Source organism: Pristiophorus japonicus, chromosome Y (genome assembly GCF_044704955.1).
Source record: "Pristiophorus japonicus isolate sPriJap1 chromosome Y, sPriJap1.hap1, whole genome shotgun sequence".
Taxonomy (NCBI): Eukaryota; Metazoa; Chordata; class Chondrichthyes; family Pristiophoridae; genus Pristiophorus; species Pristiophorus japonicus.
In genome coordinates this window covers 22,389,795-22,415,084 of record NC_092011.1, presented here as the reverse complement: position 1 = coordinate 22,415,084, position 25,290 = coordinate 22,389,795, and positions in this window count along the sequence as shown.

Genomic DNA, 25,290 nt, shown 5'->3' with positions numbered 1-25,290 from the left:
GATTGGGGAATGGTGTGATTGGGGTATTAAGTGATTGGGGATTGGAGTGATCGGGAATGGAGTGATCAGGAACGGAGTGAACAGGAATGGAGTGATTGGAGAACGGAGTGATAAGGAATGGAGTGATTGGGGAATGGAGTGATCAGGAATGGAGTGATCGGGAATGGAGTGATTGGGGATTGGAGTGATTGGGGAATGGAGTGATCAGGAAGGGAGTGATCGGGGAATGGAGTGATCGGGGAATGGAGTGATTGGGGAATGGCGTGATCGGGCAATGAACTGATCGGGGAATGGAGTGATCGGGGATTGGAGTGATCGGGGAATGGAGTGATCGGGGAATAGAGTGATCGGGAATGGAGTGATTGGGAATGGAGTGATCAGGAACGGAGTGTTGGGGAATGGAATGATTGGAGAATGGAGTGATCAGGAATGGAGTGATCAGGAATGGAGTGATCGGGGAATGCAGCGATCGGGAATGGAGTGATCAGGGAATGGAGTGATCGGGGAATGGAGTGATCAGGATTGGAGTGATCAGGAATGGAGTGATTGGGGAATGGAGTGATTGGGGAATGGAGTGATCGGGAATAGAGTTTTCAGGAATGGAATAATCGGGGAATGGAGTGATCGGGGAATGGAGTGATCGGGGAGGGGAGTGAACGGGGAATGAAGTGATCGGGGAATGGAGTGATCGGGAATGGAGTGATTGGAGAACGGAGTGATAAGGAATGGAGTGATTTGGGAATGGAGTGATTGGGGAATAGAGTGATCTGGGAATGGAGTGATTGGGGAATGGAGTGAAAATGAATGGAGTGATTGGAGAATCGAGTGATAAGGAATGGAGTGATCGGGGAATGGAGTGATTGCGGAATGGAGTGATCGGGGAATTGAGTGATCAGGGATTGGAGTGATTGGAGAATGGAGTGATCGGGGAATGGAGTGATCGGGGAATGGATTGATCAGGGATTGGAGTGATCGGAGAATGGAGTGATCGGGGAATGGAGTGATTGGGGAATTGAGTGATCGGGAATCGAGTTTTCAGGAATGGAGTGATTGGGGAATGGAGTGATCGGGGAATGAAGTGATCGGGGAATGGAGTGATTAGGGAATGGTGTGATTGGGGAATGGTGTGATTGGTGAATAAAGTGATTGGGGATTGGAGTGATCAGGAAATGGAGTGATCAGGAATGGAGTGATTGGGGAATGGTGTGATTGGGGTATTAAGTGATTGGGGATTGGAGTGATCGGGAATGGAGTGATCAGGAACGGAGTGAACAGGAATGGAGTGATTGGAGAACGGAGTGATAAGGAATGGAGTGATTGGGGAATGGAGTGATCAGGAATGGAGTGATCGGGAATGGAGTGATTGGGGATTGGAGTGATTGGGGAATGGAGTGATCAGGAAGGGAGTGATCGGGGAATGGAGTGATCGGGGAATGGAGTGATTGGGGAATGGCGTGATCGGGCAATGAACTGATCGGGGAATGGAGTGATCGGGGATTGGAGTGATCGGGGAATGGAGTGATCGGGGAATAGAGTGATCCGGAATGGAGTGATTGGGAATGGAGTGATCAGGAACGGAGTGTTGGGGAATGGAATGATTGGAGAATGGAGTGATCAGGAATGGAGTGATCAGGAATGGAGTGATCGGGGAATGCAGCGATCGGGAATGGAGTGATCAGGGAATGGAGTGATCGGGGAATGGAGTGATCAGGATTGGAGTGATCAGGAATGGAGTGATTGGGGAATGGAGTGATTGGGGAATGGAGTGATCGGGAATAGAGTTTTCAGGAATGGAATAATCGGGGAATGGAGTGATCGGGGAATGGAGTGATCGGGGAGGGGAGTGAACGGGGAATGAAGTGATCGGGGAATGGAGTGATCGGGAATGGAGTGATTGGAGAACGGAGTGATAAGGAATGGAGTGATTTGGGAATGGAGTGATTGGGGAATAGAGTGATCTGGGAATGGAGTGATTGGGGAATGGAGTGAAAATGAATGGAGTGATTGGAGAATCGAGTGATAAGGAATGGAGTGATCGGGGAATGGAGTGATTGCGGAATGGAGTGATCGGGGAATTGAGTGATCAGGGATTGGAGTGATTGGAGAATGGAGTGATCGGGGACTGGAGTGATCGGGGAATGGATTGATCAGGGATTGGAGTGATCGGAGAATGGAGTGATCGGGGAATGGAGTGATTGGGGAATTGAGTGATCGGGAATCGAGTTTTCAGGAATGGAGTGATTGGGGAATGGAGTGATCGGGGAATGAAGTGATCGGGGAATGGAGTGATTAGGGAATGGTGTGATTGGGGAATGGTGTGATTGGTGAATAAAGTGATTGGGGATTGGAGTGATCAGGGAATGGAGTGATCAGGAATGGAGAGATTGGGGAATGGAGTGAACAGTAATGGAATGATTGGAGAACGGAATGATAAGGAATGGAGTGATTGGGGAATGGAGTGATTGGGGAATGGAGTGATCGGGTAATGGAGTGATTGGGGAATGGAGTGATCAGTAATAGAGTGATCAGGAATGGAGTGATCGGGAAATGGAGTGATCGGGGAATGGAGTGATCGGGGAATGCAGCGATCGGGAATGGAGTGGTCGGGGAATGGAGTGATCGGGGAATGGAGTGATCAGGAATGGAGTGATCAGGAATGGATTGATTGGGGATTGGAGTGATTGGGGAATGGAGTGATCAGGAATGGAGTGATCGGGGAATGGAGTGATCGGGGAATTGAGTGATTGTGGCACGGTGTGATTGGGGAATTCAGTGATTGGGGAATGGCGTGATCGGGGAATGAAGTGATCGGCGAATGAAGTGATCGGGAATGGAGTGATTGGGGAATGGAGTGAACAGGAATGGAGTGATTCGAGAATGGAGTGATCAGGAATGGAGTGATCGGGGAATGGGAGTGATTGGGGAATGGAGTGATCAGGAATGCAGTGATCGGGGAATTGAGTGATCAGGGAATGAAGTGATCGGGAATGGAGTGATTCGGAATGGAGTGATCAGGAATGGAGTGATCGGGGAATGGAGTGATCGGGGAATGGAGTGATTGGGGAATGGTGTGATCGGGCAATGAACTGATCGGGGAATGGAGTGATCGGGGATTGGAGTGATCGGGGAATGGAGTGATCGGGGAATAGAGTGATCGGGAATGGAGTGATTGGGAATGGAGTGATCAGGAACGGAGTGTTGGGCAATGGAATGATTGGAGAATGGAGTGATCAGGAATGGAGTGACCGGGAATGGAGCGATCGAAGAATGTAGTGATCGGGGAATGGAGAGATCGGGGAATGCAGCGATCGGGAATGGAGTGATCAGGAATGGAGTGATTGGGGAATGGAGTGATCAGGAATGGAATGATCGGGGAATGAAGTGATCAGGGAAATGAGTGATTGGGGAATGGTGTGATTGGGGAATGGTGTGATTGGTAAATAAAGTGATTAGGGATTGGAGTGATCAGGGAATGGAGTGATCAGGAATGAAGTGATTGGGGAATGGAGTGAACAGGAATGGAGTGATTGGAGAACGGAGTGATAAGGAATGGAGTGATTGGGGAATGGAGTGATCGGGGAATGCAGCGATCGGGAATGGAGTGATCGGGGAATGGAGTGATCGGGGAATGGAGTGATCAGGAATGGAGTGATCAGGAATGGAGTGATTGGGGATTGGAGTGATTGGGGAATGGAGTGATCAGGAATGCAGTGATCGGGGAATGGAGTGATCGGGGAATGCCGCGATTGGGAATGGAGTGATTGGGAAAGGAGTGATCAGGAATGGAGTGATCGGGGAATGGAGTGAACAGGAATGGAGTGATTCGAGAATGGAGTGATCAGGAATGGAGTGATCGGGGAATGGGAGTGATTGGGGAATGGAGTGATCAGGAATGCAGTGATCGGGGAATGGAGTGATCGGGGAATGTAGTGATCGGGAATGGAGTGATTGGGAATGGAGTGATCAGGAATGGAGTGATCGGGGAATGGAGTGATCGGGGAATGGAGTGATTGGGGAATGGCGTGATGGGGCAATGAACTGATCGGGGAATAGAGTGATCGGGGATTGGAGTGGTCGGGGAATAGAGTGATCGGGAATGGAGTGATCGGGGAATGCAGCGATCGGGAACGGAGTGTTGGGGAATGTAATGATTGGAGAATGGAGTGATTGGGGAATGGAGTGATCAGGAATGGAATGATCGGGGAATGGAGTGATCGGTGAAATGAATGATTGGGGAATGGTGTGATTGGGGAATGGTGTGATTGATGAATAAAATGATTGGGGATTGGAGTGATCAGGGAATGGAGTGATCAGGAATGGAGTGATTGGGGAATGGAGTGAACAGGAATGGAGTGATTGGAGAACGGAGTGATAAGGAATGGAGTGATTGGGGAATGGAGTGATTGGGGAATGGAATGATTGGGGAATGGAGTGATCGGGGAATGGAGTGATTGGGGAATGGAGTGATCAGGAATAGAGTGATCAGGAATGGAGTGATCGGGGAATGGAGAGATCGGGGAATGGAGTGATCGGGGAATGCAGCGATCGGGAATGGAGTGATCGGGGAATGGAGTGATCAGGAATGGAGTGATCGGGAATGGAGTGATATGGGATTGGAGTGATTGGGGAATGGAGTAATCAGGAATGGAGTGATCGGGGAATGGAGTGATCGGGGAATAGAGTGATCAGGAATGGAGTGATTGGGAATGGAGTGATTAGGAACGGAGTGTTGGGGAATGGAATGATTGGAGAATGGAGTGATCAGGAATGGCGTGATCGGGCAATGAACTGATCGGGGAATGGAGTGATCGGGGATTGGAGTGATCGGGGAATGGAGTGATCGGGGAATAGAGTGATCGGGAATGGAGTGATTGGGAATGGAGTGATTAGGAACGGAGTGTTGGGGAATGGAATGATTGGAGAATGGAGTGATCAGGAATGGCGCGATCAGGAATGGAGTGATCGAAGAATGGAGTGATCGGGGAATGGAGTGATCGGGGAATGCAGCGATCGGGAATGGAGTGATCGGGGAATGGAGTGATCGGGGAATGGAGTGATCAGGAATGGAGTGATTGGGGAATGGAGTGAACAGGAATGGAGTGATTGGAGAACGGAGTGATAAGGAATGGAGTGATGGGGGAATGGAGTGATTGGGGAATGGAGTGAACAGGAATGGAGTGATTGGAGAATGGAGTGATAAGGAATGGAGTGATTGGGGAATGGAGTGATTGGGGAATGGAGTGATCGGGGAATGGAGTGATTCGGGAATGGAGTGATCAGGAATGTAGTGATCAGGAATGGAGTGATCGGGGAATGGAGTGATCGGGGAATGGAGTGATCGGGGAATGCAGCGATCGGGAATGGAGTGATCGGGGAATGGAGTGATCGGGTAATGGAGTGATCAGGAATGGAGTGATCAGGAATGGAGTGATTGGGGATTGGAGTGATTGGGGAATGGATTGATCAGGAATAGAATGATCGGGGAATGGAGTGATCGGGAATTTGTGTGATTGGGGAATGGTGTGATTGGGGTATTAAGTGATTGGGGATTGGAGTGATCGGGAATGGAGTGATCAGGAACGGAGTGAACAGGAATGGAGTGATTGGAGAACGGAGTGATAAGGAATGGAGTGATTGGGGAATGGAGTGATCAGGAATGGAGTGATCGGGAATGGAGTGATTGGGGATTGGAGTGATTGGGGAATGGAGTGATCAGGAAGGGAGTGATCGGGGAATGGAGTGATCGGGGAATGGAGTGATTGGGGAATGGCGTGATCGGGCAATGAACTGATCGGGGAATGGAGTGATCGGGGATTGGAGTGATTGGGGAATGGAGTGATCAGGAATGCAGTGATCGGGGAATGGAGTGATCGGGGAATGTAGTGATCGGGAATGGAGTGATTGGGAATGGAGTGATCAGGAATGGAGTGATCGGGGAATGGAGTGATCGGGGAATGGAGTGATTGGGGAATGGCGTGATGGGGCAATGAACTGATCGGGGAATAGAGTGATCGGGGATTGGAGTGATCGGGGAATAGAGTGATCGGGAATGGAGTGATCGGGGAATGCAGCGATCGGGAACGGAGTGTTGGGGAATGTAATGATTGGAGAATGGAGTGATCAGGAATGGAGTGATCGAAGAATGGAGTGATCGGGGAATGGAATGATCGGGGAATGCAATGATCGGGAATGGAGTGATCGGGGAATGGAGTGATCGGGGAATGGAGTGATCAGGAATGGAGTGATCAGGAATGGAGTGATTGGGGAATGGAGTGATCAGGAATGGAATGATCGGGGAATGGAGTGATCGGTGAAATGAGTGATTGGGGAATGGTGTGATTGGGGAATGGTGTGATTGATGAATAAAATGATTGGGGATTGGAGTGATCAGGGAATGGAGTGATCAGGAATGGAGTGATTGGGGAATGGAGTGAACAGGAATGGAGTGATTGGAGAACGGAGTGATAAGGAATGGAGTGATTGGGGAATGGAGTGATTGGGGAATGGAATGATTGGGGAATGGAGTGATCGGGGAATGGAGTGATTGGGGAATGGAGTGATCAGGAATAGAGTGATCAGGAATGGAGTGATCGGGGAATGGAGTGATCGGGGAATGGAGTGATCGGGGAATGCAGCGATCGGGAATGGAGTGATCGGGGAATGGAGTGATCAGGAATGGAGTTATCGGGAATGGAGTGATTGGGGATTGGAGTGATTGGGGAATGGAGTAATCAGGAATGGAGTGATCGGGGAATGGAGTGATCGGGGAATAGAGTGATCAGGAATGGAGTGATTGGGAATGGAGTGATTAGGAACGGAGTGTTGGGGAATGGAATGATTGGAGAATGGAGTGATCAGGAATGGCGTGATCGGGCAATGAATTGATCGGGGAATGGAGTGATCGGGGATTGGAGTGATCGGGGAATGGAGTGATCGGGGAATAGAGTGATCGGGAATGGAGTGATTGGGAATGGAGTGATTAGGAACGGAGTGTTGGGGAATGGAATGATTGGAGAATGGAGTGATCAGGAATGGCGCGATCAGGAATGGAGTGATCGAAGAATGGAGTGATCGGGGAATGGAGTGATCGGGGAATGCAGCGTTCGGGAATGGAGTGATCGGGGAATGGAGTGATCGGGGAATGGAGTGATCAGGAATGGAGTGATTGGGGAATGGAGTGAACAGGAATGGAGTGATTGGAGAACGGAGTGATAAGGAATGGAGTGATGGGGGAATGGAGTGATTGGGGAATGGAGTGAACAGGAATGGAGTGATTGGAGAATGGAGTGATAAGGAATGGAGTGATTGGGGAATGGAGTGATTGGGGAATGGAGTGATCGGGGAATGGAGTGATTCGGGAATGGAGTGATCAGGAATGTAGTGATCAGGAATGGAGTGATCGGGGAATGGAGTGATCGGGGAATGGAGTGATCGGGGAATGCAGCGATCGGGAATGGAGTGATCGGGGAATGGAGTGATCGGGTAATGGAGTGATCAGGAATGGAGTGATCAGGAATGGAGTGATTGGGGATTGGAGTGATTGGGGAATGGATTGATCAGGAATAGAATGATCGGGGAATGGAGTGATCGGGAATTTGTGTGATTGGGGAATGGTATGATTGGGGTATTAAGTGATTGGGGATTGGAGTGATCGGGAATGGAGTGATCAGGAACGGAGTGAACAGGAATGGAGTGATTGGAGAACGGAGTGATAAGGAATGGAGTGATTGGGGAATGGAGTGATCAGGAATGGAGTGATCGGGAATGGAGTGATTGGGGATTGGAGTGATTGGGGAATGGAGTGATCAGGAAGGGAGTGATCGGGGAATGGAGTGATCGGGGAATGGAGTGATTGGGGAATGGCGTGATCGGGCAATGAACTGATCGGGGAATGGAGTGATCGGGGATTGGAGTGATCGGGGAATGGAGTGATCGGGGAATAGAGTGATCGGGAATGGAGTGATTGGGAATGGAGTGATCAGGAACGGAGTGTTGGGGAATGGAATGATTGGAGAATGGAGTGATCAGGAATGGAGTGATCAGGAATGGAGTGATCGAAGAATGGAGTGATCGGGGAATGGAGTGATCGGGGAATGCAGCGATCGGGAATGGAGTGATCAGGGAATGGAGTGATCGGGGAATGGAGTGTTCAGGAATGGAGTAATCAGGAATGGAGTGATTGGGGAATGGAGTGATTGGGGAATGGAGTGATCGGGAATAGAGTTTTCAGGAATGGAATAATCGGGGAATGGAGTGATCGGGGAATGGAGTGATCGGGGAGGGGAGTGAACGGGGAATGAAGTGATCGGGGAATGGAGTGATCGGGAATGGAGTGATTGGAGAACGGAGTGATAAGGAATGGAGTGATTTGGGAATGGAGTGATTGGGGAATAGAGTGATCGGGGAATGGAGTGATTGGGGAATGGAGTGAAAATGAATGGAGTGATTGGAGAATCGAGTGATAAGGAATGGAGTGATCGGGGAATGGAGTGATTGCGGAATGGAGTGATCGGGGAATTGAGTGATCAGGGATTGGAGTGATTGGAGAATGGAGTGATCGGGGAATGGAGTGATCGGGGAATGGATTGATCAGGGATTGGAGTGATCAGAGAATGGGGTGATCGGGGAATGGAGTGATTGGGGAATTGAGTGATCGGGAATAGAGTTTTCAGGAATGGAGTGATTGGGGAATGGAGTGATCGGGGAATGAAGTGATCGGGGAATGGAGTGATTAGGGAATGGTGTGATTGGGGAATGGTGTGATTGGTGAATAAAGTGATTGGGGATTGGAGTGATCAGGGAATGGAGTGATCAGGAATGGAGTGATTGGGGAATGGAGTGAACAGTAATGGAATGATTGGAGAACGGAATGATAAGGAATGGAGTGATTGGGGAATGGAGTGATTGGGGAATGGAGTGATCGGGTAATGGAGTGATTGGGGAATGGAGTGATCAGTAATAGAGTGATCAGGAATGGAGTGATCGGGAAATGGAGTGATCGGGGAATGGAGTGATCGGGAAATGCAGCGATCGGGAATGGAGTGATCGGGGAATGGAGTGATCGGGGAATGGAGTGATCAGGAATGGAGTGATCAGGAATGGATTGATTGGGGATTGGAGTGATTGGGGAATGGAGTGATCAGGAATGGAGTGATCGGGGAATGGAGTGATCGGGGAATTGAGTGATTGGGGAATGGTGTGATTGGGGAATTCAGTGATTGGGGAATGGCGTGATCGGGGAATGAAGTGATCGGCGAATGAAGTGATCGGGAATGGAGTGATCGGGGAATGGGAGTGATTGGGGAATGGAGTGATCAGGAATGCAGTGATCGGGGAATTGAGTGATCAGGGAATGAAGTGATCGGGAATGGAGTGATTCGGAATGGAGTGATCAGGAATGGAGTGATCGGGGAATGGAGTGATCGGGGAATGGAGTGATTGGGGAATGGCGTGATCGGGCAATGAACTGATCGGGGAATGGAGTGATCGGGGATTGGAGTGACCGGGGAATGGAGTGATCGGGGAATAGAGTGATCGGGAATGGAGTGATTGGGAATGGAGTGATCAGGAACGGAGTGTTGGGCAATGGAATGATTGGAGAATGGAGTGATCAGGAATGGAGTGATCAGGAATGGAGTGATCGAAGAATGTAGTGATCGGGGAATGGAGAGATCGGGGAATGCAGCGATCGGGAATGGAGTGATCAGGAATGGAGTGATTGGGGAATGGAGTGATCAGGAATGGTATGATCGGGGAATGAAGTGATCAGGGAAATGAGTGATTGGGGAATGGTGTGATTGGGGAATGGTGTGATTGGTGAATAAAGTGATTGGGGATTGGAGTGATCAGGGAATGGAGTGATCAGGAATGAAGTGATTGGGTAATGGAGTGAACAGGAATGGAGTGATTGGAGAACGGAGTGATAAGGAATGGAGTGATTGGGGAATGGAGTGATCGGGGAATGCAGCGATCGGGAATGGAGTGATCGGGGAATGGAGTGATCGGGGAATGGAGTGATCAGGAATGGAGTGATCAGGAATGGAGTGATTGGGGATTGGAGTGATTGGGGAATGGAGTGATCAGGAATGCAGTGATCGGGGAATGGAGTGATCGGGGAATGCTGCGATTGGGAATGGAGTGATTGGGAAAGGAGTGATCAGGAATGGAGTGATCGGGGGATGGAGTGAACAGGAATGGAGTGATTCGAGAATGGAGTGATCAGGAATGGAGTGATCGGGGAATGGGAGTGATTGGGGAATGGAGTGATCAGGAATGCAGTGATCGGGGAATGGAGTGATCGGGGAATGTAGTGATCGGGAATGGAGTGATTGGGAATGGAGTGATCAGGAATGGAGTGATCGGGGAATGGAGTGATCGGGGAATGGAGTGATTGGGGAATGGCGTGATGGGGCAATGAACTGATCGGGGAATAGAGTGATCGGGGATTGGAGTGATCGGGGAATGGAGTGATCGGGGAATAGAGTGATCGGGAATGGAGTGATTGGGAATGGAGTGATCAGGAACGGAGTGTTGGGGAATGGAATGATTGGAGAATGGAGTGATCAGGAATGGAGTGATCAGGAATGGAGTGCTCGAAGAATGGAGTGATTGGGGAATGGTGTGATCGGGGAATGCAGCGATCGGGAATGGAGTGATCGGGGAATGGACTGATCGGGGAATGGAATGATCAGGAATGGAGTGATCAGGAATGGAGGGATTGGGGAATGGAGTGATCAGGAATGGAATGATCGGGGAATGGAGTGATTGGGGATTGGAGTGATGGGGGAATGGAGTGATCGGGGAATGGAGTGATTAGGGAATGGAGTGATCAGGAATGGAGTGATCAGGAATGGAGTCATCGGGGAATGGAGTGATCGGGGAATGGAGTGAACAGGAATGGAGTGATTGGAGAACGGAGTGATAAGGAATGGAGTGATTGGGGAATGGAATGATTGGGGAATGGAGTGATCGGGGAATGGAGTGATTGGGGAATGGAGTGATCGGGTAATGGAGTGATCAGGAATGGAGTGATCGGGGAATGGAGTGATCGGGGAATGCAGCAATCAGGAATTGAGTGATCGGGGAATGGACTGATCGGGGAATGGAGTGATCAGGAATGGAGTGATCAGGAATGGAGTGATTGGGGATTGGAGTGATTGGGGAATGGAGTGATCAGGAATGCAGTGATTGGGGAATGGAGTGATCGGGAATGGAGTGATTGGGAATGGAGTGATCAGGAATGGAGTGATCGGGGAATGGAGTGATCGGGGAATGGAGTGATTGGGGAATGGCGTGATCGGGCAATGAACTGATCGGGGAATGGACTAAATGGGGATTGGAGTGATCGGGGAATGGAATGATCGGGGAATAGAGTGATCGGGAATGGAGTGATTGGGAATGGAGTGATCAGGAACTGAGTGTTGGGGAATGGATTGATTGGAGAATGGAGTGATCAGGAATGGAGTGATCAGGAATGGAGTGATCGAAGAATGGAGTGATCGGGGAATGGAGTGATCGGGGAATGCAGCGATCGGGAATAGGGTGATCGGGGAATGGAGTGATCAGGAATGGAGTGATTGGGGAATGGAGTGATCAGGAATGGAATGATCGGGGAATGGAGTGATCGGGGAAATGAGTGATTCGGGAATGGTGTGATTGGGGAATGGTGTGATTGGTGAATAAAGTGATTGGGGATTGGAGTAATCAGGGAATGGAGTGATCAGGAATGGAGTGATTGGGGAATGGAGTGAACAGGAATGGAGTGATTTGGAGAACGGAGTGATAAGGAATGGAGTGATTGGGAAATGGAGTGATTGGGGAATGGAGTGATCGGGGAATGGAGTGATTGGGGAATGGAGTGATCAGGAATGGAGTGATCGGGGAATGGAGTAATCGGGGAATGGAGTGATCGGGGAATGCAGCGATCGGGAATGGAGTGATTGGGGAATGGAGTGATCGGGGAATGGAGTGATCTTAATGGAGTGATCATGAATGGAATGATCGGGGAATGGAGTGATCGGGGATTTGAGTGATTGGGGAATGGTGTGATTGGGGAATTAAGTGATTGGGGATTGGAGTGATCGGGAATGGAGTGATCAGGAATGGAGTGATTGGGGAATGGAGTGAACAGGAATGGAGTGATTGGAGAACGGAGTGATAAGGAATGGAGTGATTGGGGAATGGAGTGATTGGGGAATGGAGTTATTGCGGAATAGAGTGATTGCGGAATGGAGTGATCAGTTTTGGAGTGATTGGAGAATGGAGTGATCAGGGAATGGAGTGATCAGGGATTGGAGTGAACGGAGAATGGAGTGATCGGGGAATGGAGTGATTGGGGAATGGAGTGATCGGGGAATAGAGTGATCGGGAATGGAGTGATTGGGAATGGAGTGATCAGGAACGGAGTGTTGGGGAATGGAATGATTGGAGAATGGAGTGATCAGGAATGGAGTGATCAGGAATGGAGTGATCGAAGAATGGAGTGATCGGGGAATGGAGTGATCAGGGAATGCATCGATCGGGAATGGAGTTATCGGGGAATGGAGTGACCGGGGAATGGAGTGATCAGGAATGGAGTGATCAGGAATGGAGTGATTGGGGAATGGAGTGATCAGTAATGGAATGATCGGGGAATGGAGTGATCAGGGAAATGAGTGATTGGGGAATGTTGTGATTGGGGAATGGTGTGATTGGTGAATAAAGTGATTGGGGGTTGGAGTGATCAGGGAATGGAGTGATCAGGAATGGAGTGATTGGGGAATGGAGTGAACAGGAATGGAGTGATTGGAGAACGGAGTGATAAGGAATGGAGTGATTGGGGAATGGAATGATTGGGGAATGGAGTGATCGGGGAATGGAGTGATTGGGGAATGGAGTGATCAGGAATGGAGTGATCAGGAATGGAGTGATCCGGGAATGGAGTGAACAGGAATGGATTGATTGGAGAACGGAGTGATAAGGAATGGAGTGATTGGGGAATGGAGTGATTGGGGAATGGAGTGATCGGGGAATGGAGTGATTGGGGAATGGAGTGATCAGGAATAGAGTGATCAGGAATGGAGTGATCGGGGAATGGAGTGATCGGGGAATGGAGTGATCGGGGAATGCAGCGATCGGGGATTGGAGTGATCGGGGAATGGAGTGATCGGGGAATAGAGTGATCGGGAATGGAGTGATTGGGAATGGAGTGATCAGGAACGGAGTGTTGGGGAATGGAATGATTGGAGAATGGAGTGATCAGGAATGGAGTGATCAGGAATGGAGTGATCGAAGAATGGAGTGATCGGGGAATGGAGTGATCAGGGAATGCATCGATCGGGAATGGAGTTATCGGGGAATGGAGTGACCGGGGAATGGAGTGATCAGGAATGGAGTGATCAGGAATGGAGTGATTGGGGAATGGAGTGATCAGTAATGGAATGATCGGGGAATGGAGTGATCAGGGAAATGAGTGATTGGGGAATGTTGTGATTGGGGAATGGTGTGATTGGTGAATAAAGTGATTGGGGGTTGGAGTGATCAGGGAATGGAGTGATCAGGAATGGAGTGATTGGGGAATGGAGTGAACAGGAATGGAGTGATTGGAGAACGGAGTGATAAGGAATGGAGTGATTGGGGAATGGAATGATTGGGGAATGGAGTGATCGGGGAATGGAGTGATTGGGGAATGGAGTGATCAGGAATGGAGTGATCAGGAATGGAGTGATCCGGGAATGGAGTGAACAGGAATGGATTGATTGGAGAACGGAGTGATAAGGAATGGAGTGATTGGGGAATGGAGTGATTGGGGAATGGAGTGATCGGGGAATGGAGTGATTGGGGAATGGAGTGATCAGGAATAGAGTGATCAGGAATGGAGTGATCGGGGAATGGAGTGATCGGGGAATGGAGTGATCGGGGAATGCAGCGATCGGGGATTGGAGTGATCGGGGAATGGAGTGATCGGGGAATAGAGTGATCGGGAATGGAGTGATTGGGAATGGAGTGATCAGGAACGGAGTGTTGGGGAATGGAATGATTGGAGAATGGAGTGATCAGGAATGGAGTGATCAGGAATGGAGTGATCGAAGAATGGAGTGATCGGGGAATGGAGTGATCGGGGAATGCAGCGATCGGGAATGGAGTGATCGGGGAATGGAGTGATCGGGGAATGGAGTGATCAGGAATGGAGTGATCAGGAATGCAGTGATTGGGGAATGGAGTGATCAGGAATGGAATGATCGGGGAATGGAGTGATCGGGGAAATGAGTGATTGGGGAATGGTGTGATTGGGGAATGGTGTGATTGGTGAATAAAGTGATTGGGGATTGGAATGATCAGGGAATGGAGTGATCAGGAATGGAGTGATTGGGGAATGGAGTGAACAGGAATGGAGTGATTGGAGAATGGAGTGATAAGGAATGGAGTGATTGGGGAATGGAGTGATTGGGGAATGGAGTGATCGGGGAATGGAGTGATTGGATAATGGAGTGATCAGGAATGTAGTGATCAGGAATGGAGTGATCGGGGAATGGAGTGATCGGGGAATGGAGTGATCGGGGAATGCAGCGATCAGGAATGGAGTGATCGGGGAATGGAGTGATCGGGGAATGGAGTGATCAGGAATGGAGTGATCAGGAATGGAGTGATTGTGGTTTGGAGTGATCGAGGATTTGTGTGATTGGGGAATGGTGTGATTGGGGAATTAAGTGATCGGGGATTGGAGTGATCGGGAATGGAGTGATCAGCAATGGAGTGATTGGGGAATGGAGTGAACAGGAATGGAGTGATTGGAGAACGGTGTGATAAGGAATGGAGTGATTGGGGAATGGAGTGATGAGGGATTGGAGTGATTGGAGAATGGAGTGATCAGGGACTGGAGTGATCAGGGATTGGAGTGATTGGAGAATGGAGTGATCGGGGAATGGAGTGATTGGGGAATGGAGTGATCGGGAATAGAGTTTTCGGGAATGGAATAATCGGGGAATGGATTGATCGGGGAATGGAGTGATCGGGGAGGGGAGGGAACGGAGAATGAACTGATCGGGGAATGGAGTGCTCGGGAATGGAGTGATTGGAGAACAGAGTGATAAGGAATGGAGTGATTTGGGAATGGAGTGATTGGGGAATGGAGTGATCTGGGAATGGAGTGATTGGGGAATGGAGTGAAAAGGAATGGAGTGATTGGAGAATCGAGTGATAAGGAATGGAGTGATCGGTGAATGGAGTGATCAGGGATTGGAGTGATCGGAGAATGGAGTGATCGGGGAATGGAGTGATTGGGGAATTGAGTGATCGGGAATAGAGTTTTCGTGAATGGAGTGATCGGGGAATGGAGTGATCGGGGAATGGAGTGATCGGGGAGGGGAGTGATCGAAGAATGGAGTGATCGGGGAATGGAGTGATCGGGGAATGCAGCGATCGGGAATGGAGTGATCGGGGAATGGAGTGATCGGGAAATGGAGTGATCAGGAATGGAGTGATCGGGGAATGGAATGATCAGGAATGGAATGATCGGGGAATGGAGTGATCGGGGAAATGAGTGATTTGGGAATGGTGTGATTGGGGAATGGTGTGATTGGTGAATAAAGTGATTGGGGATTGGAGTGATCAAGGAATGGAGTGATCAGGAATGGAGTGATTGGGGAATGGAGTGAACAGGAATGGAATGATTGGAGAACGGAGTGATAAGGAATGGAGTGATTGGGGAATGGAGTGACTGGGGAATGGAGTGATCGGGGAATGGAGTGATTGGGGAATGGAGTGATCAGGAATAGAGTGATCAGGAATGGAGTGATCGGGAAATGGAGTGATCGGGGAATGGAGTGATCGGGGAATGCAGCGATCGGGAATGGAGTGATTGGAGAATCGAGTGATAAGGAATGGAGTGATCGGGGAATGGAGTGATCGGGAAATTGAGTGATTGGGGAATGGTGTGATTGGGGAATTCAGTGATTGGGGATTGGAGTGATCGGGGAATGAAGTGATCGGGAATGGAGTGATTAGGGAATGGAGTGAACAGGAATGGAGTGATTCGAGAATGGAGTGATCAGGAATGGAGTGATCGGGGAATGGGAGTGATTGGGGAATGGAGTGATCAGGAATGCAATGATCGGGGAATTGAGTGATCAGGGAATTAAGTGATCGGGAATGGGGTGATTCGGAATGGAGTGATCAGGAATGGAGTGATCGGGGAATGGAGTGATCGGGGAATGGAGTGATTGGGGAATGGCGTGATCGGGCAATGAACTGATCGGGGAATGGAGTGATCGGGGATTGGAGTGATCGGGGAATGGAGTGATCGGGGAATAGAGTGATCGGGAATGGAGTGATTGGGAATGGAGTGAGCAGGAACGGAGTGTTGGGGAATGGAATGATTGGAGAATGGAGTGATCAGGAATGGAGTGATCAGGAATGGAGTGATCGAAGAATGGAGTGATCGGGGAATGGAGTGATCAGGGAATGCAGCGATCGGGAATGGAGTGATCAGGAATGGAGTGATTGGGGAATGGAGTGATCAGGAACGGAATGATCGGGGAATGGAGTGATCAGGGAAATGAGTGATTGGGGAATGGTGTGATTGGGGAATGGTGTGATTGGTGAATAAAGTGATTGGGGATTGGAGTGATCAGGGAATGGAGTGATCAGGAATGAAGTGATTGGGGAATGGAGTGAACAGGAATGGAATGATTGGAGAATGGAGTGATAAGAAATGGAGTGATTGGGGAATGGAGTGATTGGGGAATGGAGTGATCGGGGAATGGAGTGATTGGATAATGGAGTGATCAGGAATGTAGTGATCAGGAATGGAGTGATCGGGGAATGGAGTGATCGGGGAATGGAGTGATCGGGGAATGCAGCGATCAGGAATGGAGTGATCGGGGATTGGAGTGATCGGGGAATGGAGTGATCGGGGAATAGAGTGATCGGGAATGGAGTGATTGGGAATGGAGTGATCAGGAACGGAGTGTTGGGGAATGGAATGATTGGAGAATGGAGTGATCAGGAATGGAGTGATCAGGAATGGAGTGATCGAAGAATGGAGTGATCGGGGAATGGAGTGATCAGGGAATGCATCGATCGGGAATGGAGTTATCGGGGAATGGAGTGACCGGGGAATGGAGTGATCAGGAATGGAGTGATCAGGAATGGAGTGATTGGGGAATGGAGTGATCAGTAATGGAATGATCGGGGAATGGAGTGATCAGGGAAATGAGTGATTGGGGAATGTTGTGATTGGGGAATGGTGTGATTGGTGAATAAAGTGATTGGGGGTTGGAGTGATCAGGGAATGGAGTGATCAGGAATGGAGTGATTGGGGAATGGAGTGAACAGGAATGGAGTGATTGGAGAACGGAGTGATAAGGAATGGAGTGATTGGGGAATGGAATGATTGGGGAATGGAGTGATCGGGGAATGGAGTGATTGGGGAATGGAGTGATCAGGAATGGAGTGATCAGGAATGGAGTGATCCGGGAATGGAGTGAACAGGAATGGATTGATTGGAGAACGGAGTGATAAGGAATGGAGTGATTGGGGAATGGAGTGATTGGGGAATGGAGTGATCGGGGAATGGAGTGATTGGGGAATGGAGTGATCAGGAATAGAGTGATCAGGAATGGAGTGATCGGGGAATGGAGTGATCGGGGAATGGAGTGATCGGGGAATGCAGCGATCGGGGATTGGAGTGATCGGGGAATGGAGTGATCGGGGAATAGAGTGATCGGGAATGGAGTGATTGGGAATGGAGTGATCAGGAACGGAGTGTTGGGGAATGGAATGATTGGAGAATGGAGTGATCAGGAATGGAGTGATCAGGAATGGAGTGATCGAAGAATGGAGTGATCGGGGAATGGAGTGATCGGGGAATGCAGCGATCGGGAATGGAGTGATCGGGGAATGGAGTGATCGGGGAATGGAGTGATCAGGAATGGAGTGATCAGGAATGCAGTGATTGGGGAATGGAGTGATCAGGAATGGAATGATCGGGGAATGGAGTGATCGGGGAAATGAGTGATTGGGGAATGGTGTGATTGGGGAATGGTGTGATTGGTGAATAAAGTGATTGGGGATTGGAATGATCAGGGAATGGAGTGATCAGGAATGGAGTGATTGGGGAATGGAGTGAACAGGAATGGAGTGATTGGAGAATGGAGTGATAAGGAATGGAGTGATTGGGGAATGGAGTGATTGGGGAATGGAGTGATCGGGGAATGGAGTGATTGGATAATGGAGTGATCAGGAATGTAGTGATCAGGAATGGAGTGATCGGGGAATGGAGTGATCGGGGAATGGAGTGATCGGGGAATGCAGCGATCAGGAATGGAGTGATCGGGGAATGGAGTGATCGGGGAATGGAGTGATCAGGAATGGAGTGATCAGGAATGGAGTGATTGTGGTTTGGAGTGATCGAGGATTTGTGTGATTGGGGAATGGTGTGATTGGGGAATTAAGTGATCGGGGATTGGAGTGATCGGGAATGGAGTGATCAGCAATGGAGTGATTGGGGAATGGAGTGAACAGGAATGGAGTGATTGGAGAACGGTGTGATAAGGAATGGAGTGATTGGGGAATGGAGTGATGAGGGATTGGAGTGATTGGAGAATGGAGTGATCAGGGACTGGAGTGATCAGGGATTGGAGTGATTGGAGAATGGAGTGATCGGGGAATGGAGTGATTGGGGAATGGAGTGATCGGGAATAGAGTTTTCGGGAATGGAATAATCGGGGAATGGATTGATCGGGGAATGGAGTGATCGGGGAGGGGAGGGAACGGAGAATGAACTGATCGGGGAATGGAGTGCTCGGGAATGGAGTGATTGGAGAACAGAGTGATAAGGAATGGAGTGATTTGGGAATGGAGTGATTGGGGAATGGAGTGATCTGGGAATGGAGTGATTGGGGAATGGAGTGAAAAGGAATGGAGTGATTGGAGAATCGAGTGATAAGGAATGGAGTGATCGGTGAATGGAGTGATCAGGGATTGGAGTGATCGGAGAATGGAGTGATCGGGGAATGGAGTGATTGGGGAATTGAGTGATCGGGAATAGAGTTTTCGTGAATGGAGTGATCGGGGAATGGAGTGATCGGGGAATGGAGTGATCGGGGAGGGGAGTGATCGAAGAATGGAGTGATCGGGGAATGGAGTGATCGGGGAATGCAGCGATCGGGAATGGAGTGATCGGGGAATGGAGTGATCGGGAAATGGAGTGATCAGGAATGGAGTGATCGGGGAATGGAATGATCAGGAATGGAATGATCGGGGAATGGAGTGATCGGGGAAATGAGTGATTTGGGAATGGTGTGATTGGGGAATGGTGTGATTGGTGAATAAAGTGATTGGGGATTGGAGTGATCAAGGAATGGAGTGATCAGGAATGGAGTGATTGGGGAATGGAGTGAACAGGAATGGAATGATTGGAGAACGGAGTGATAAGGAATGGAGTGATTGGGGAATGGAGTGACTGGGGAATGGAGTGATCGGGGAATGGAGTGATTGGGGAATGGAGTGATCAGGAATAGAGTGATCAGGAATGGAGTGATCGGGAAATGGAGTGATCGGGGAATGGAGTGATCGGGGAATGCAGCGATCGGGAATGGAGTGATTGGAGAATCGAGTGATAAGGAATGGAGTGATCGGGGAATGGAGTGATCGGGAAATTGAGTGATTGGGGAATGGTGTGATTGGGGAATTCAGTGATTGGGGATTGGAGTGATCGGGGAATGAAGTGATCGGGAATGGAGTGATTAGGGAATGGAGTGAACAGGAATGGAGTGATTCGAGAATGGAGTGATCAGGAATGGAGTGATCGGGGAATGGGAGTGATTGGGGAATGGAGTGATCAGGAATGCAATGATCGGGGAATTGAGTGATCAGGGAATTAAGTGATCGGGAATGGGGTGATTCGGAATGGAGTGATCAGGAATGGAGTGATCGGGGAATGGAGTGATCGGGGAATGGAGTGATTGGGGAATGGCGTGATCGGGCAATGAACTGATCGGGGAATGGAGTGATCGGGGATTGGAGTGATCGGGGAATGGAGTGATCGGGGAATAGAGTGATCGGGAATGGAGTGATTGGGAATGGAGTGAGCAGGAACGGAGTGTTGGGGAATGGAATGATTGGAGAATGGAGTGATCAGGAATGGAGTGATCAGGAATGGAGTGATCGAAGAATGGAGTGATCGGGGAATGGAGTGATCAGGGAATGCAGCGATCGGGAATGGAGTGATCAGGAATGGAGTGATTGGGGAATGGAGTGATCAGGAACGGAATGATCGGGGAATGGAGTGATCAGGGAAATGAGTGATTGGGGAATGGTGTGATTGGGGAATGGTGTGATTGGTGAATAAAGTGATTGGGGATTGGAGTGATCAGGGAATGGAGTGATCAGGAATGAAGTGATTGGGGAATGGAGTGAACAGGAATGGAATGATTGGAGAATGGAGTGATAAGGAATGGAGTGATTGGGGAATGGAGTGATTGGGGAATGGAGTGATCGGGGAATGGAGTGATTGGATAATGGAGTGATCAGGAATGTAGTGATCAGGAATGGAGTGATCGGGGAATGGAGTGATCGGGGAATGGAGTGATCGGGGAATGCAGCGATCAGGAATGGAGTGATCGGGGAATGGAGTGATCGGGGAATGGAGTGATCAGGAATGGAGTGATCAGGAATGGAGTGATTGTGGTTTGGAGTGATCGAGGATTTGTGTGATTGGGGAATGGTGTGATTGGGGAATTAAGTGATCGGGGATTGGAGTGATCGGGAATGGAGTGATCAGCAATGGAGTGATTGGGGAATGGAGTGAACAGGAATGGAGTGATTGGAGAACGGTGTGATAAGGAATGGAGTGATTGGGGAATGGAGTGATGAGGGATTGGAGTGATTGGAGAATGGAGTGATCAGGGACTGGAATGATCAGGGATTGGAGTGATTGGAGAATGGAGTGATCGGGGAATGGAGTGATTGGGGAATGGAGTGATCGGGAATAGAGTTTTCGGGAATGGAATAATCGGGGAATGGATTGATCGGGGAATGGAGTGATCGGGGAGGGGAGGGAACGGAGAATGAACTGATCGGGGAATGGAGTGCTCGGGAATGGAGTGATTGGAGAACAGAGTGATAAGGAATGGAGTGATTTGGGAATGGAGTGATTGGGGAATGGAGTGATCTGGGAATGGAGTGATTGGGGAATGGAGTGAAAAGGAATGGAGTGATTGGAGAATCGAGTGATAAGGAATGGAGTGATCGGTGAATGGAGTGATCAGGGATTGGAGTGATCGGAGAATGGAGTGATCGGGGAATGGAGTGATTGGGGAATTGAGTGATCGGGAATAGAGTTTTCGTGAATGGAGTGATCGGGGAATGGAGTGATCGGGGAATGGAGTGATCGGGGAGGGGAGTGATCGAAGAATGGAGTGATCGGGGAATGGAGTGATCGGGGAATGCAGCGATCGGGAATGGAGTGATCGGGGAATGGAGTGATCGGGAAATGGAGTGATCAGGAATGGAGTGATCGGGGAATGGAATGATCAGGAATGGAATGATCGGGGAATGGAGTGATCGGGGAAATGAGTGATTTGGGAATGGTGTGATTGGGGAATGGTGTGATTGGTGAATAAAGTGATTGGGGATTGGAGTGATCAAGGAATGGAGTGATCAGGAATGGAGTGATTGGGGAATGGAGTGAACAGGAATGGAATGATTGGAGAACGGAGTGATAAGGAATGGAGTGATTGGGGAATGGAGTGACTGGGGAATGGAGTGATCGGGGAATAGAGTGATTGGGGAATGGAGTGATCAGGAATAGAGTGATCAGGAATGGAGTGATCGGGAAATGGAGTGATCGGGGAATGGAGTGATCGGGGAATGCAGCGATCGGGAATGGAGTGATTGGAGAATCGAGTGATAAGGAATGGAGTGATCGGGGAATGGAGTGATCGGGGAATTGAGTGATTGGGGAATGGTGTGATTGGGGAATTCAGTGATTGGGGATTGGAGTGATCGGGGAATGAAGTGATCGAGAATGGAGTGATTAGGGAATGGAGTGAACAGGAATGGAGTGATTCGAGAATGGAGTGATCAGGAATGGAGTGATCGGGGAATGGGAGTGATTGGGGAATGGAGTGATCAGGAATGCAATGATCGGGGAATTGAGTGATCAGGGAATTAAGTGATCGGGAATGGGGTGATTCGGAATGGAGTGATCAGGAATGGAGTGATCGGGGAATGGAGTGATCGGGGAATGGAGTGATTGGGGAATGGCGTGATCGGGCAATGAACTGATCGGGGAATGGAGTGATCGGGGATTGGAGTGATCGGGGAATGGGGAATGGAGTGATCGGGGAATAGAGTGATCGGGAATGGAGTGATTGGGAATGGAGTGAGCAGGAACGGAGTGTTGGGGAATGGAATGATTGGAGAATGGAGTGATCAGGAATGGAGTGATCAGGAATGGAGTGATCGAAGAATGGAGTGATCGGGGAATGGAGTGATCAGGGAATGCAGCGATCGGGAATGGAGTGATCAGGAATGGAGTGATTGGGGAATGGAGTGATCAGGAACGGAATGATCGGGGAATGGAGTGATCAGGGAAATGAGTGATTGGGGAATGGTGTGATTGGGGAATGGTGTGATTGGTGAATAAAGTGATTGGGGATTGGAGTGATCAGGGAATGGAGTGATCAGGAATGAAGTGATTGGGGAATGGAGTGAACAGGAATGGAATGATTGGAGAACGGAGTGATAAGGAATGGAGTGATTGGGGAATGGAGTGATTGGGGAATGGAGTGATCGTAGAATGGAGTGATTGGGGAATGGAGTGATCAGGAATGGAGAGATCAGGAATGGAGTGATCGGGGAATGGAGTGATCGGGGAATGCAGCGATCGGGAATGGAGTGATCGGGGAATGAAGTGATCGGGGAATAGAGTGATCAGGAATGGAGTGATCAGGAATGGAGTGAATGGGGATTGGAGTGATTGGGGAATGGAGTGATCAGGAATGCAGTGATCGGGGAATGGAGTGATCGGGGAATGTAGTGATCGGGGAATGCAGCGATCGGGAATGGAGCGATCAGGAATGAAGTGATTGGGGAATGGAGTGATCAGGAATGGAATGATCGGGGAATGGAGTGATCAGGGAAATGAGTAATTGGGGAATGGTGTGATTGGGGAATGGTGTGATTGGTGAATAAAGTGATTGGGGATTGGAATGATCAGGGAATGGAGTGATCAGGAATGAAGTGATTGGGGAATGGAGTGAACAGGAATGGAATGATTGGAGAACGGAGTGAAAAGGAATGGAGTGATTGGGGAATGGAGTGACTGGGGAATGGAGTGATCGGGGAATGGAGTGATTGGGGAATGGAGTGATCTGGAATAGAGTGATCAGGAATGGAGTGATCAGGAAATGGAGTGATCGGGGAATGGAGTGATCGGGGAATGGAGTGATTGGGGAATTGAGTGATAGGGAATAGAGTTTTCGGGAAAGGAGTGATCGGGGAATGGAGTGATTGGGGAATGGAGTGATTGGGAAATGGAGTGATCAGGAATAGAGTGATCAGGAATGGAGAGATCGGGAAATGGAGTGATCGGGGAATGGAGTGATCGGGGAATGCAGCGATCGGGAATGGAGTGATCGGGGAATGGAGTGATCGGGGAATGGAGTGATCAGGAATGGAGTGATCAGGAATGGAGTGATTGGGGATTGGAGTGATTGGGGATTGGAGTGATCAGGAATGCAGTGATCGGTGAATGGAGTGATCGGGGAATGGAGTGATCGGGAATGGTGTGATCGGGGAATGGAGTGATCGGGGAATTGAGTGATTGGGGAATGGTGTGATTGGGGAATTATGTGATTGGGGATTGGAGTGATCGGGGAATGAAGTGATTGGGAATGGAGTGATTAGGGAATGGAGTGAACAGGAATGGAGTGATTCGAGAATGGAGTGATCAGGAATGGAGTGATCGGGGAATGGGAGTGATTGGGGAATGGAGTGATCAGGAATGCAATGATCGGGGAATTGAGTGATCAGGGAATTAAATGATCGGGAATGTGGTGATTCGGAATGGAGTGATCAGGAATGGAGTGATCGGGGAATGGAGTGATCGGGAAATGGAGTGATCGGGGAATGGAGTGATCGGGGAATGGAGTGATTGGGGAATTGAGTGATAGGGAATAGAGTTTTCGGGAAAGGAGTGATCGGGGAATGGAGTGATCGGGGAATGGAGTGATTGGGGAATTGAGTGATCGGGAATAGAGTTTTCGGGAATGGAGTGATCGGGGAATGGAGTGATCGGGGAATGGAGTGATCGGGGAATGCAGCGATCGGGGAATGGAATGATCAGGAATGGAATGATCGGGGAATGGAGTGCTCGGGGAAATGAGTGATTGGGGAATGGTGTGATTGGGGAATGGTGTGATTGGTGAATAAAGTGATTGGGGATTGGAGTGATCAGGGAATGGAGTGATCAGGAATGGAGTGATTGGGGAATGGAGTGAACAGGAATGGAATGATTGGAGAACGGAGTGATAAGGAATGGAGTGATTGGGGAATGGAGTGACTGGGGAATGGAATGATTGGGGAATGGAGTGATTGGGAAATGGAGTGATCAGGAATAGAGTGATCAGGAATGGAGAGATCGGGAAATGGAGTGATCGGGGAATGGAGTGATCGGGGAATGCAGCGATCGGGAATGGAGTGATCGGGGAATGGAGTGATCGGGGAATGGAGTGATCAGGAATGGAGTGATCAGGAATGGAGTGATTGGGGATTGGAGTGATTGGGGAATGGAGTGATCAGGAATGCAGTGATCGGTGAATGGAGTGATCGGGGAATGGAGTGATCGGGAATGGTGTGATCGGGGAATGGAGTGATCGGGGAATTGAGTGATTGGGGAATGGTGTGGTTGGGGAATTCAGTGATTGGGGATTGGAGTGATCGGGGAATGAAATGATCGGGAATGGAGTGATTAGGGAATGGAGTGAACAGGAATGGAGTGATTCGAGAATGGAGTGATCAGGAATGGAGTGATCGGGGAATGGGAGTGATTGGGGAATGGAGTGATCAGGAATGCAATGATCGGGGAATTGAGTGATCAGGGAATTAAATGATCGGGAATGTGGTGATTCGGAATGGAGTGATCAGGAATGGAGTGATCAGGGAATGGAGTGATCGGGGAATGGAATGATTGGGGAATGGCGTGATCGGGCAATGAACTGATCGGGGAATGGAGTGATTGGGGATTGGAGTGATCGGGGAATGGAGTGATCGGGGAATAGAGTGATCGGGAATGGAGTGATTGGGAAT